Raw genomic sequence first — 12,510 nt, 5'->3', positions numbered from 1 at the left:
TCTAACTACATCTAATAGAGGGTCATACCCATGTTTAAATTGTGCTCAATGTAACTCTATGATTAAAGGGAAGTTTATTGCTCAAATTAATGTTTAAAAAGCGAGAAATTAAGGGTCTCTATACGTGCAATACAGATCATGTAGTGTATATCCTTAAATGCCCATGTGGGCGGGGCTATGTGGGAGAGACAATTAACCACGTGAAGGATAGGATATGTGCCCACAAGTCATCAATCAGATGTAAGGACATGACACTGCCTGTGTCTTCTCACTTTCTCACTGCAGGACATTCTGTTAGCCAGCTGAGATTCCAGATAATCGACCATATACCCAAACAAAGGAGAGGTGGTAACAGAGAGTTACTTTTAAAAAAGAGGGAGGTATGGTGGATTCAACACTTAAAAACACTTTATCCGAATGGTCTAAACAAAGATTATGATCTTTACTTGTTTTTATAATATTTTAAACATTTTTTCTATAGTTTTTGGGTGTGTATAATCTTAGGGTTGTCCCACTTATAAGACTATATAATAGGCGAATTGTAGATGGAGATGAAAGGCTCTGTACATATTTATAAAAAAAGTATTGCCTAGAAACCTGACCTGTAGGGGGTAATAACCTCACAGTAGACAGGAGAACCAATGTGGTCAATTAAAGCTAATTAGCATACAGGTGATATAAAAGGTGGTGATTTCCCATAATCCATAGCATGACTAAGGGTCTGTATGACTCGAAACGTTGCTGTTTTAATCTGTTTGTTACTTAAATAAAGAATGGAAATCTTTAAAAAAACAGTGCTGACACTAGCCTTCTTGTTCTATTGTATCTACATAAGTGAGGTTGGCAGGCCTCAATAGCGTACGTGTTCTTTAATAAGACAAACGATGCTGGAATAAGAATATAAGAAAGGTGCTGGACTTACCTTCTGGATATATATATATATATATATACAGTGGAGCAAAAAAGTATTTAGTTAGCCACCAATTGTGCAAGTTCTCCCACTTAAGAAGATGAAAGAGGCCTGTAATTTTCATCATAGGTATACCTCAACTATGAGAGACAAAATGTGGAAACAGATCCAGACAATCACATTGTCTGATTTGGAAAGTATTTATTTGCATATTATGGTGGAAAATAAGTATTTGGTCAATATCAAAAGTTCATCTCAATACTTTGTTATATATCCTTTGTTGGCAATGACAGAGGTCAAACGTTTTCTGTAAGTCTTCACAAGGTTGTCACACACTGTTACTGGTATGTTGGCCCATTCCTGCATGCAGATCTCCTCAAGAGCAGTGATGTTTTGGGGCTGTCGCTGGGCAACACTGACTTTCAACTCCCTTCAAAGGTTTTCTATTGGGTAGAGATCTTGAGACTGGCTAGGCCTCTCCAGGACCTTGAAATGCTTCTTACAAAGCCACTCCTTCGTTGCCCGGGGGTCCGGCGGTGTGTTTGGGATCAATGTCATTCTGAAAGACCCAGCCATATTTCATCTTTAATGCCCTTGCTGATGAAAGGATGTTTGCACTCAAAATCTCACGATACATGGCCCCATTCATTCTTTCATGTACACGGATCAGTTGTCCTGTTCCCTTTGCAGAGAAACAGCCCCAAAGCATGATGTTGCCACCCCCATGCTTCACAGTAGGTATGGGGTTCTTTGGTTGCAACTCAGCATTCTCTCTCCTCCAAACACGACGAGTTGTGATTTTACTAAACAGTTCTACTTTGGTTTCATCTGACCATATGACATTCTCCCAATCCACTTCTGGATCATTTAAATGCTCTCTAGCATACTTCAGATGGGCCCGGACATGTACTGGCTTAAGCAGGGGGACACGTCTGGCACTGCAGGATCTGAGTCCCCGGCGGCATAGTGTGTTACTGATGGTAGCCTTTGTTACGTTGGTCCCAGCACTCTGCAGGTCATTCACTAGGTCCCCCCCGTGTGGTTCTGGGATGTTTGCTCACCATTCTTGTGATCATTTTGACCCCACGGGGTGAGATCTTGCGTGGAGCCCCAGATCGAGGGAGATTATCAGTGGTCTTGTATGTCTTCCATTTTCAAATTATTGCACCCACAGTTCATTTCTTCACACCAAGCTGCTTGCCTATTGCAGATTCAGTCTTCCCAGCCTGGTGCAGGTCTACAATTTTGTTTCTGGTGTACTTCGACAGCTCTTTGGTCTTCACCATAGTGGAGTTTGGAGGGTGACTGTTTGAGGTTGTGGACAGGTGTCTTTTATACTGATAACAAGCTCAAACAGGTGCCATTAATACAGGTAATGAGTGGAGGACAGAGGAGCCTCTTAAAGAAGAAGATACAGGTCTGTGGGAGCCAGAAATCTTGCTTGTTTGTAGGTGACCAAATACTTATTTTCCACCATAATATGCAAATAAATTCTTTCCAAATCAGACAATGTGATTGTCTGGATGTGTCTCCACATTTTGTCTTCTTAAGTGGGAGAACTTGCACAATTGGTGGCTGACTAAAATACTTTTTTGCCCCACTGTATGTATCTATATATATATATATATATATATATATACATATACATAGGTATAGATATATATTGTACCAAAGTACCATTTTTATATATATATAGGTATAGATATATATTGTACCAAAATACCATTTTTATATATATATATGTTTTTTTTCCCAATGTTATGCTCTATTGACTTGTATGGGGCAATACGTTATTGCTTGCACTATATTCAAACTTTGGCTTTTTACATGCATCTGGTTAACTTGCGAGCAATAACTTTTTATTTTCAACTTGTAATACCAGCACTGTCTGACACACACAAAAAGCTTACTTGTAGCTTTTAAAGGATTTTAAAGGATTGCCCATTTCTATAGCATTTTTGGAAAGGAGGCTCAAAATTAATTTTAAGTCTGAAGGAGACAGTTGAAGTGGAAGGGAGGTAAATTCTATGAGGAGATTAGATAGTCCAAAGGTCTGAGGTAATGAGAGACCAATTGTTGTGGAAAAAGCTTAATCTACCTCTTATTTTTGTAAGGGAACAAGAAAGGAGAGAAGTTATAAAACTTACCCAAAGGGAGGTTTCTCATGTCCCCTCTATCTGGAAGGGTCTGGGTGACCATGATCTTCCACTTGTAGGGAAGAACTTGAATGACGAAGTTTGAGGCTGTTGGTTTGGAACTGGGAACTGTTTGTACAGGAGGCTCAGCCAGGAAAGCATCCCCTTCCTCTCTTGGAGAGTAGTATCTTATAACTTGTCTTGGCAGGGGCAAACTATTAGCTGTGCAGACCAGTGCGACTGCACCGGGGTCAAGAGCTGGGGGGACTCACTCAGAAAGAGTCGCAGAAACTTCCGTTATGTGATGTCGTGTGTGTAAATATGAAATGTTGCAGCCGCCCATAGCTTATAAAAATAAGTGAGTAGTCAACAGTCATGTACTCCTTCACTGCTGCTTGACTGATAAGTAAGCCAGCCCTGTAGCCCCTTAGCTCTGGTTTGGACCCTTCAGGGGTGGGGCTGATTCCTTAGGCTCTCAGACTGAGTCCGTTACTTGCACTGTGCATGCAATAGAGTGCAGGAGCCTGGAGCGTAGCCGTGTGGAGTCCTGGGTGCTGCATGCATATTGAAGCCCGCCCTGACCCTGCAGTCTGTCTGTGTAATGGTGAGTACTTATAAAGAAGTTGTAGAGAATTAACTGAGTGACTTGTTTGGTCCTGGCACAGGTGGGATTGGGGTTCATTGGAAGCATTTATGATGATTGAAGTTTGTTCTTTTAAGTGGAGTTCAGGATTTAAGTGGGTTTTGTGTTACTGTAATGGTATTATGGAGTGCCGGCCATAAGCTTTTTTAAATTTTGCTATGAGGAACTGTGCACTGGTGGCACATGACACTGGCTGCTGCACAGCTTTTTTTCCCATTCAGCTGCACCCCACCTGCCTCTTCCAGCCTCATAGTACAAACTGCAAAGGGAGTAAGAGGGGGGGACTTAGTCAGTCAACTGAATTTATTTCAAAAATATCAAAGATAAGAGAGGGTGCATACACTATATATACACTGTACAACTTCAAAAAAACAAAATACACAGCTCATTCAATATATGGCACTTGTACCTATTAACATACAATTATATCAAAGTCCCATGTTGAAAGTCACTATCGCCTAGATTTAGAGTCTGCGTTAGCCGTCAAAACCAGCGTTAAGGGCTCCTAACGCTGGTTTTGGCCGCCCGCTGGTATTTAGAGGTCAGTCAGGAAAGGGTCTAACGCTCACTTTCCAGCCGCGACTTTTCCATACCGCAGATCCCCTTACGCCAATTGCGTATCCTATCTTTTCAATGGGGATCTTCCTAATGCCGGTATTTAGGAGTCTTGGCTGAAGTGAGCGTTAGAACTCTAACAACAAAGACTCCAGCCACAGAAAAAAGTCAGGAGTTTAAGAGCTTTATGGGCTAACACCGGTTCATAAAGCTCTTAACTACTGTGCTCTAAAGGTACACTAACACCCATAAACTACCTATGTACCCCTAAAACGAGGTCCTCCCACATCGCGCGCCACTATAAAAAATTTTTTTTAACCCCTAACCTGCCGACCGCACACACCGCCGCCACCTACATTATTCCCTATGAACCCCTAATCTGCTGCCCCTAACATCGCCGGACACCTACATAATATTTATTAACCCCTAATCTGCCCCCCCAACGTCGCCGCTACCTTACCTACACTTATTATCCCCTAATCTGCCGACCGGACCTCGCCGCCACTATAATAAATGTATTAACCCCTAAACTGCCTCACTCCAGCCTCGCAAACCCTATAGTAAATAGTATTAACCCTTAATCTGCCCTTCCTAACATCTTTGACACCTAACTTCAAGTATTAACCCATAATCTGCCGACCGACCTCGCCGCTACTCTAATAAATGTATTAACCCCTAAAGCTAAGTCTAACCCTAACACTAACACCCCCCTAAGTTAAATATAATTTTTATCTAACTAAATAAATTAACTCTTATTAAATAAATTAATTCTATTTAAAGCTAAATACTTATCTGTAAAATAAACCCTAATATAGCTAACAATATAACGAATAATTATATTGTAGCTATTTTAGGATTTATATTTATTTTACAGGCAACTTTGTATTTATTTTAACTAGGTACAATAGCTATTAAATAGTTATTAACTATTTTAATAGCTACCTAGTTAAAATAATACCTGTAAAATAAATCCTAACCTAAGTTACAATTAAACCTAACACTACACTATCAATAAATAAATTAAAAAAATAACAAAGCCCCCCAAAATAAAAAAATGCCCCTACCCCTATTCTAAAATAAAAAGTTAACAGCTCTATTACCTTACCAGCCCTTTAAAAGGGCCTTTTGCGGGGCATGCCCCAAAGAAAACAGCTCTTTTGCCTGTAAAAAAAACATACAATACCCCCCCCCACATGACAACCCACCACCCACATACCCCTAATGTAACCCACCCAAACTCCCCTTAAAAAACCTAACACTAAGCCCCCTGAAGATCTTCCTACCTTATCTTCACCCAGCCCGGGTATCACCGATCCATCCAGAAGAGGGTCCAAAGTCTTCATCCTATCCGGGCAGAAGAGGACATCCGGACCGGGCAGACATCTTCATCCAGGCGGCATCTTCTATCTTCTTCGATCCGGCGTGGAGCGGGACCATCTTGAAGCAGCCGACGCGGAGCCATCCTTCTTCACACGACGGACTAACGACGAATGAAGGTTCCTTTAAATGACGTCATCCAAGATGGCGTCCCTCGAATTCCGATTGGCTGATAGGATTCTATCAGCCCATCGGAATTAAGGTAGGAAAAATCGGATTGGCTGATTGAATCAGCCAATCAGATTCAAGTTCAATCCGATTGGCTGATTGGATCAGCCAATCAGATTGTGCTCGCATTCTATTGGCTGGTCGGAACAGCCAATAGAATGCGAGCTCAATCTGATTGGGGGTTGTTAGTGTTAGGTTTAGACTTAGCTTTAGGGGTTAATACATTTATTAGAGTAGCGGCGAGGTCCAGTCGGCAGATTAGGGGTTAATACTTGAAGTTAGGTGTCAAAGATGTTAGGGAGGGCAGATTAGGGGTTAATACTATTTATTATAAACTCTAAATCTAGCCGTTTGATAGTGCAAAAAAATCAGGTATGTCCTCAGTGTGGATGATGGCTGCACTCCTCTTTACAGAAGATACTGGAAAAACTGTAAAATAGAAGAAAGAGAGGGGCGCCTCATGTGTAGAATCACCAAATAAAAAAGCCAAAGCTTATGCATTCAAGCCAAATTGGGTACTCACATTTAAAATAAGCAAACCAATGTGCTAATGGAAGCAGACTGACATAATATGGTGTGTCAGTACATCCACTCCAGGATTATCCCCGCCAGGTGTGTCTGTAATGGAGAGTCAAGACAACAAAGGAAACCATATGTGCAGATCAACCAAATAGATGGAACAATGGAGATAATTATGCCAAATGGGTACTCACAATGTCCAATAGCACACCTATGTGCTGGTAGATGCAGACTGATCATTTTAGGTTAGGGCGTATCAGCTCACCCAAACCAGGTGTTACCAACGATATTAGTCTAAAAACAGGATAAACAGCCCAATATTGGAAAATGAGAGGTAAGGTAGAAACCACTATACTTGTGTTATAGTAAAAAAAACATTTTATTAAAAGACTGAAAACAAAAATTGAAATTAAACATTAAAATATTAAAAGAATATTATAACAACAAGTAGTGGTCAAGGGGATAATCCCCTCTAATGCAATGTGTTTCTTGGCACTGAAGGGCCGTTTCCTCAGGCATCTATACACCTTACCTCTATCCTGCTATTTTAAACCTTTATGCTACCAATACACAATTGATTAAAGAAACAACACCCACAATGGGCGTGTCCATAAGACACATGTTGTGCCTAATCCAAACAAACTAAACATATTTTTCTTATACATGAAGCATTGTGTTTAGGAATATTCAAATACATCATCATCATTTCAGTTAGTTAGTCAAACTTTAAGTTGCAAACATATCTCTGCTCAACCATAATGAATTTCTCTAACACATCTACATTCCCCATTTTTTCTATATTGTTGTTTTTATTAAAATGTTCCTATCAGTTTGGTGTCTTATATTGACTGAGTGTTCTGTATTTCAATAAAATTGTCTCATTTTAAACAGTCATCATTAATTTTAAATCCATTTTAAACTCTCTTCCTTTTCATGTACCATAATTGTTTGTTATGATTTTAACTCCATTTTATAAAACTATTTTATAAAACAAAAAGGAATTTGTTTTTTACCTTAATGATGTATAAAATGCATTATGTACAGCCGAACCGTTTGCATACAGTAAACATGTGATCGCTGTGATTCCCTATCACAAAGATCACATGAACGCCTTGGGCACTGACCGACCCCAGACACACTGCATCAGTTGCAAGGCAGGTTCGGGTCTGCCAGCGGGTGGTGGAACACATTGATGCTCTTACAAGAGGTTTAAAACCACAGACCTTTTGTGACGTAGTGGTATGTCTGTTTGGCCAAAGGGGTTAAAATTGTATGCTCTATCTGAATCATGAATGAAAAAAACTAAATGTATGCTTACCTGATAAATTTCTTTCTTTCTGGGGCATGGAGAGTCCACGATTTCCAATTACTAGTGGTAACCAAATACCAAGCTAGAGGACACATTATGAAAGGGAGGGAGAACAAGACAGGTGGACCTAAACAGAAGGCACCACCGCTTGAAGAACCTTTTCTCCCCAAGAAAAGCCTCAGTCGAGGCAAAAGTATCAAATTTATAGAATTTGGAAAAAGTATCAATGAGACCAAGTGGCCACCTTGCAGATTTGCTCGGGTAGATGCTTCATTTTTGAAATCCCAAGAAGAGGAGACAGCCTAGTGGAATGAGCCGTAATTCTCTCAGGAGGCTGTTGTCTCATAAGCTAACCGAATAACACTTCTCAACCAGAGAGAAAAGGGGAAGTAGAAGTGGCCTTCTGACCCTTACGCTTACCAGAAAAAACAACAAAGGAGGGCAGATGATTGCCGAAATCTTTAGTTGCTTGAAAGTAAAATTTTAGGGCACGCACAACATCCAGATTATGCAAAAGACGTTCCTTCTGAGAAGAAGGATTCGGACAAAAAGAAGGAACAACAATTTCCTGATTAATATTGCGATCTGACACTACCTTAGGAAGAAATCCTAGCTTAGTACGAAGGGGGCCGTCTGATCTGCATGAAAAATAAGGTAAGAGGAATCACACCTGCAGAGCCGAAAGCTCAGAGACTCTGCAAGCAGAAGAAATTGCAAGAAGAAACAAAACCTTCCAAGATAACAATTTAATATCAACAGAAAGAATCGGCTCAAACGGAGCCTGTTTCGCAAAAACCTTAGAACAAGATTAAGGCTCCAAGGAGGAGCAACAGGTTTGAACACAGGCCTGATTCTGACCTGCGCCAGAACAAGAGATTTAACATCGGTAGATCTGCCAGACGTTTGTGCAAAATAATAGACAGAGCAGAAATCTGACCCTTCAGAGTGCTGACTGACAAACCCTTCTCCAGGCCTTCCTGAAGAAAGGACAGAATTTGTGGAACCCTTACCCTGCTCCAAGAGAAACCTTTGACATACCAAAAAAGGTATGTGCGCCATACTTTATGGTAAATCCTGCGGTAACAGGCTTTCAAGCCTGAAGCATGGTTTCAATGACCTTCTCAGAGAAGCAAGCCTAGCCAAAACTAGGTGTTCAATCTCCAAACAGTCAGCTTCAGAGAATCCAGATTTGGGTGGAGGAAGGGGACCCTGAAGTAGAAGGTCCTTCCTCAGAGGTAACCTCCAAGGTGGAAGAGATGACATCTTCACTAGAATCTGCGAACCAGATCCTGCGAGGCCCAGGCAGGAGCTATTAGAATCACCTGACACTCTCTCCTGTTTGATACAAGCAATAACTCCTGGAAGGAAAGCAAATGGAGGAAACATGTATGCTAGACTGAAGTTCCAAGGAACTGGTCAGAGCATCTATCAGAGTAGCTTGAGGCTATCTTGATCTTGAACCGTACTTTGGAAGTTTGGTGTTTTGAAATAGTATATATAGAGATGCGCTATAAAGCTGCTGGACAAAAACAATATATTATTTAAAGTGAAATGTTTATATTGAACTTTGATGGGTGGTCCTACTATACTTAGAGAAAAAGGAGGGTGCTTTGATCTGATTGAACACTTGAAACCTAAATTTGTATGAAAAATAAGAGGAAACAAGTTCTCCTCTATATAGATTAGACCATAATAATTTTTATTGATATATAAATTAGAAGGCAGTATTATAAAAACAATATTTATTGTAACTTCCGTCAAGATTCTATACCATCATATGGATATAAAGCAGAGAATAGGCACATTAAAAACAACATATATTTCTATAGAATATATTAACCAATAAATATATTAATATAGAATATATTGTAACCCCGGTAACAATATAAAATACTAAATTAGGATATCCTTTAAATTTATTCTTTTTAATTTATTCTATACTCATAACTAAACATATAAAAAATATAATAAAACAAATCTGTGCTTTAGTAGAGAAGACTTTGGCAAAGCATGTATAGCAGCAAGTGGTTGTCGGATAAATGTTACCCAGAGGAAAATAATATGTAGCGATATGCTGATAGTTACCAATGTTTGGATCCAAAATATAGGTCTATTGCTTAATATATCGCCAAAGTATATACTGATTGTTATACAATAAATTTCCAGTGTCCACAGAGAGTCCTGATTTAAATATCCTCACTTTTTAAGGATTGAGAGTGTGGTACAGTTTATATACAATTTCTTTAGTGGAGTGGATACAAATCCGTTATTTCATAGTCTTGTTGCGATAAGTGTTATACAGTCTTAGCCAGTAGGTGTGTGTATTTCTAAATCGCTAGATAATACAACAGTTGAACTCACCGTATAAAGGAAGATAGACTTCCTCCGCTTGCAGCCTTCAATTGGACCATGCTAAAGTTTCAGCGTTTACTTCACCGTGTACCTGTATAGATGTAATCGACGTCGCAGGTCACGTGAGCTTCAGATGGTCCAATGGCAATAGCGGAAAGTCGGGAGATTTTCAAACAGCAATGTATTCCACTTTCCGGCTTTCCCAAGTAATCTTCAATGTGTTCTGTTTTAGCTTAGATGTACAGAGCGCTCTGTTAATGACCTCCAGTGTAAGATACTTTGTTGTAAGTATACAAATATTGCAGGTAATCCCAATCAACGTGTTTTCAGCTGCTAACAGCTTTTTTTCAAGATGGTCCAGCATATCTCCTATATATACTATTTCTGATCTTCACTTTGAGAGGTTTGGATATCGCCTCCCTAACAAGGAGATAGCTAGGCTGGACTTAGAAGTTTTTAGACACATTTTTTCTATACCTATTTACTAAGTTTGGCGGTTTTGACAGGACGCCATCAGATCTAACTCTGGAAACCTCCAGTTTAGTGTTATCTTTGAGAATACCTCCGGATGAGAGCCCACTCCCCGGGATGAAAAGTCTGCCCTGCTCGAAAATCTGCTTCCCAGTGTCTACTCCTGGAATGTGAATGCAGATAGGAGATAATTGTGAGATTCCACCCACTGAAGAATGCGGGATACCTCATTTATTGCTAACGAGCTCTGAGTTCCACCCTGGTGGTATGAGTAAGCCACCGAGATGATGTTTGTCCGATGGAAATCTGATTAACATGGACCAAAGCTAGCTGAGGCCAAGCTGTCAAGGTATTGGAAGATTGCTCTCAATTCTAAGATGTTTATTGGAAGAGAAGACTCTCCCAAGTCCAAAGGCCCAGAGCTTTTAAAGAGCCCCAAACTGCTCCCCAACCTAACAGGCTGGCGTCCGTGGTCACGATCACCCAGGAAGGTCTCAGGAAACACATATCCTGAGGACAGATTGTCCTGAGAAATCCACCACAAGAGAGAGTCTCCTGTTAGGGGATCCAGAGCTATCCTCTGTGAGAGATCCGAGTAGTCTCCATTCCATTGACTAAGCATGCATAGCTGCAGAGGTCTCAGACTGAACCACTCACATCAACCAACTCCATGCATCGAGCCACTGATGAATGGGTAGAAGCTTGAAAGAGAATTACAAGAAGCAAGAAGTTTGGGATTTTCTGACATCCGTCAGAAAAATCTTCATTTATAAGGAATCTAGTAATTGTTCCCAGGAAACACGCCCTTGTATCTGGGATTAGGGAACTATTTTCCAGATTCATTTTCCACCCGTGAGAACCTAAAATAGACAACAACAACATCTATGTATGATATTTTGCTAGATGAAAAGATGGCGCCTGAACCAATATATCGTCCAGGTAATGCACCAAAAGAGCCCCCAGAACCTTTGAGAAAATTCTGGGAGCTGTAGCAAGGCCAAAAGAAAGGGCAACAAACTAAAAATGTTTGTCCAGAAAAGCAAACCTCAGAAACTGGTAATGTTCCCTGTGAATGGGAACATGAAGATACGCGTCCTTCAAATCTATGGTCGTTATGAACTGACCCTCATGAACCAAGGAGAGAATGGAACGAATAGTTTCCATCTTAAAGGACGGAACCTTGAGAAATTTGTTGAGACACTTGAGGTCTACATCTGCAGACCAAGATTTTAACCACAGAGCTCTGCAATCTAGAACAGCGAAGCCGGACAGCTTTGCTCCCAGCCTAATCACTTGCATGTTGGTATCACAGATAAAAGTTTTGGCCAGTTTTAAGAGCCTTGATCCTATCCTGGATCTCCTCTATAGTAGTCTCTTCTGAAATCAGGTCAGATAAGGCATCACACCAATAAGAAGCTGCCCCAGAAACCGTAGCAATACTTGCAGCAGGTTGCCACTGCAATCCCTGATGAATGTACATTTTTTTTTTAAGTACGCTTCAAGATTCTTATCCATGTGATCCTTAAAAGAACAACTATCCTCAATAGGAATAGTAGTCTCTTGGCAAGAGTAGATATAGCTCCTTCTACCTTAGGGCACAGGTTCACCCACAAGTCAAGTATAGAGTTAGCAACAGAAAACATCTTCTTGGAAACAGAGACGGGGAAAAAGGAATCCCTGGCTTATCCCATTCCTGAGCTATAATTTCTGACATGTGGTCTGGAGACTGGAAAAACCCACCACAGAAGAAGGAACATCATATACTCTGTTAAGTTTACTAGACTTTTTTGGATTCTCAGTGACAGAAGAGTCGGATCTTCCAAGGTAGCAGGGACCTCCTTCAAAAAGTAACCTGAGTGTTCTAGTTTAATCTAAAAGTAACTTCATCTGAATCCTGTAGATTTTTTCACTGTAGAGTCAGCGATCAGAAATCTCACCCTCAGAAGCCACTGTGGTATCATCATCATTAGATAACTGAGAGAGACTAACTAACGCAGCCTTTGCGGAGTTAGAACCCTCTTACCAGCAACTGAAAGGCTGATAATGCTGTAGAAAGCTGCAGAAGTTATAT

The sequence above is a fragment of the Bombina bombina genome, chromosome 5, assembly GCF_027579735.1.
Source record: "Bombina bombina isolate aBomBom1 chromosome 5, aBomBom1.pri, whole genome shotgun sequence".
Taxonomy (NCBI): Eukaryota; Metazoa; Chordata; class Amphibia; order Anura; family Bombinatoridae; genus Bombina; species Bombina bombina.
The sequence above is the reverse complement of the archived record's forward strand: the minus strand, read 5'-3'. Positions refer to the sequence as shown.